The sequence below is a fragment of the Octopus bimaculoides genome, chromosome 1, assembly GCF_001194135.2.
Source record: "Octopus bimaculoides isolate UCB-OBI-ISO-001 chromosome 1, ASM119413v2, whole genome shotgun sequence".
In the NCBI taxonomy this organism is placed as follows: Eukaryota; Metazoa; Mollusca; class Cephalopoda; order Octopoda; family Octopodidae; genus Octopus; species Octopus bimaculoides.
Window position 1 is genome coordinate 99,665,968 of NC_068981.1, and position 3,302 is coordinate 99,669,269.

Below are 3,302 nucleotides of genomic sequence, written 5' to 3' on the forward strand. Positions count from 1 at the left end.
GAGGCCCAATGCTCAAAAGGAACTCAGCCACTTTGCTTCCGTGAGGCTCAACACCTGAAAGGAACTCAGCCATTGTTGACAGTAACTTCAAAGTTTCAGCCAACTAAGCCATCATTGGCTGCACACATTGGCTTATGAATGAAAGAGGAGTGCTCAATACATATAGTAGAGGATATGGTTCTTTGTTATTGAAACTGAAGCTGAGTTTGTCTCGTGACTCAAGTTTGTTTGAACAGAAAAATGCTATATACACACACACAGAGGCACATGCATCCCTCACATACACATTGTTCTGTGCTTATGTTTCTGATTGCACTTATCTCCCCAACCTTTCCTCTTTGCGAGAGTTGATCTACCTCCAATCCTCAGTACTTACCCCTACCACCTCCATCACATCTACTCCAACCTATTTTCTTCCATAACTACTAGCACCTCCTTTACCAAAACTCAACTTATCTTACTGATACTAACCAATTTCTTATTGTTTTTGCAGTCACTTTTCCATGCATGCATGGGTTGGATGGAATTTTTGTCAAGCCAATTTTCTTCAGCTGGATCCTGTCACCAAACCTCATCTGTTTCCAAGAAAAGTAATATTTCCTTATAACCAGACATGTATTCCACTTCTCAATCATTGTTCATACATCATCATCACCATTAGTTTCTATAAATACTTCTTCTTCTTCCATCATCTTTGAAACTGTGCATTCTCCACCTCTCCAACCATTACACAGAGCGATTTCTGTATCCATCAGTTCTTTACCTATATATCTATCCTTCTATCTGGTATACTATTTAACCAACTAAACCACACCATTTCATTCAATGTCTGGTGAAGCCTTTGGGCAAAACTAAGTATAATTTGTTGGACTCATAGCTATTGATTAATATATATCTACATACACACATGGAGAAGGAGCACAAAGGAAATGGTTAAATGAATATTATGAACATTAATGTATTAGTTTAATCAAAATAATGCATCTACAGTATTAATTAAATGAGTTTATACTTATATTTAATTTTTGTTTTACTTCAATATTGATAATTTCTTGACTAAATTAATATTGCTAATGATTATTTTCATTCAAAATGTTGTATAATAATAAACTGAGAAACATTTATTTTGGGATAAGGTGTCAGTATGTCAAAACTATTTGCTGTTAATGCTACTTTCAATCTCCATGTTATGTTTGAATTCTTTATCATTTATCCTTACAACAATAAGGTTTTAAACTAGTTGAAATTGTGTTAATATTAATTTATGAAAGTAAAGAATACTTTAGTTATTATGCCTACTTTAAATATAATCTAATAAACTAATTAATTTCAAGGCAAGTACTAATATAATGCAGGCATGAGAAGAAATCACTGAAAGATGTATTAGGATTTTAGAAAATACTGGTTGGCATAGGTGGTTGAAGATGAAAATGTTAAGAGTTCAATTAATATCTTAGAACATAGAAAACATGACTTTGCTCTCTCTCTCTCTCTCTCTGTGTGCATAAAGTAAAATATGATATCAGGCTGAGTAAAAAGTAAGCAACGTTTTGAAACAGGAAATTTATCACAATATATTTCAACAATGTGGACATTTTACTCATCAGAGTAAGTACTTTTATTATCAACACATTTTTGCCAACGAGTTACAAGTTTGTTTATTCCAGTAACATAAAAATCTGGAGTTCTGGAGCTGATGAACTCTTTGCAGGCACTTTCAGTATCAGTTTGATTTTTGAGCTCCTCTTGCAGGAAACCATCAATGTTCTTGAAAAAGTGATAGTCAGTAGGAGAAAGGTCTGGGGAATAAGCTGGATGGGGAAGAACTTCATAGCCAAGTTCCCTCAACCTCTGGAGCATTATTAGTGAAAAGTGATTGAGCATTGTCATGAAGAATGATTGGCCTTCTTCTGTTGACCAGTCTGGGATGGAGGTGTAGCAGTTTTTCGTTCATTTTGGCAATTTCATGGCGATATGCTTCTGCAGTAATGGTTTTTCTGAGTTTTAAGAAGTTATAGTGGATGAGTCCAGCAGTACACCACTAAACAGTAACCATAACCTTCATTTTGAAGAGTTTGGGTTTAGGGAAGGTTTTTGTTGTTAATTTATTGATGCATTTGGGAAAGTCTATGTCTGTATTTTCAGACAATTGTGAAAATAAAATTTAAAAGTGATTCAAACCTCTGCAAAATGGTACAAATTCTTCATGGTTTAAAACATTGCTTACTTTTTACTCAACCCAATATTTTCAACTAGCACTCAAAATTATATAGAGTCAACTTTCTGGACACTTACTAGATTATGGCACTTGCTATTAAGAGAAGGCTGTTGCTAAAATATGCATCTGTATATTATAGGAGTTGAATCAATCAACTATGACCTTGTACTTAAAATTGTACTATGTCAAAATAAATATCTAGGACAGTCATGTAGCTATCTATAATGTTTATTTCATGTGGCCAAATATACAGGTGTCTGTTTGCTGTAGAGAAGGAAGTAAGCTCTTAGTTTCAATTCCAAGCTGTAACTATTTCACTTAACTTACATTGTTAACTTTCTTTAAAACGCATGAAAGCCACAACTTCCAGTTCTTTTTCTTCTGAAACCTTGGGTTCCATGCTTATGAGGAAAAATTAACAGAAAATCAACCTCAAAACCTTGTCTTTGAGTCATCATGACAATACAATTACAAGCTACTTCTGGAAATTAAATAACTTTAGAAATAAAAGATAAATGCAGAAGCTTCTATGTAGAAACTGTTCTTATGATTATACTGATTTCTAACAACATATAGCCTTAGGTGCAAGATATAAGTTCCCCAAGATATGTTTCACACAGACAACAATTTCTTTTTCCTGATATGCAATTGCATATATATTTATGCATAGCCCAACTATCCCAGCAAAAATGCAAGTGCATTATCACTGGTAAACCTTAATGACAGTTTTATTTAATCAACATGCACCATTGTTATTTCTATTAATTCTATTTTCCATCTCACTTTTTGCACCCCACCGCAAAAAAAAAAAAACTAAAAGAAAATTACTCAAATTTCTATATGCAAAGTTGGGCCTATATTACAAGTATGAATGCATGAAAAGCTTTTTTCTGAATATGTTCCGCTGAATTGTAGTGCATTTAATATGCCAGTGCATCTTCTATGGCATCAAACATGGTATATTTTTCTTGAGTAACCAATTGCAGCATTTTTCACATCTTTAAAACTACCATCACAACAAGTGACTCACCTTCCATTAACCTTTTAAATTTTTCTTTCCATAACATCAGTGATAACAATATAA

The 3,302-nt window shown here is 33.3% G+C and overlaps 1 protein-coding gene and 1 long non-coding RNA gene across 3 annotated transcripts in view; one reads left to right on the forward strand and one right to left on the reverse strand.

The window, feature by feature from the left end:
• LOC128248105 (uncharacterized) overlaps positions 1 to 861 on the forward strand; it is a 48,932-nt gene extending 48,071 nt beyond the window's left edge. The window contains exon 4 of the long non-coding RNA XR_008264372.1: positions 494 to 861. This is a non-coding gene — a long non-coding RNA (uncharacterized LOC128248105). The remainder of the gene's footprint in view (positions 1 to 493) is intronic.
• Positions 1 to 3,302, reverse strand: part of LOC106872261 (cyclic nucleotide-gated cation channel beta-3) — a 527,825-nt gene that overhangs the window by 81,249 nt on the left and 443,274 nt on the right. The window lies entirely within an intron of this gene.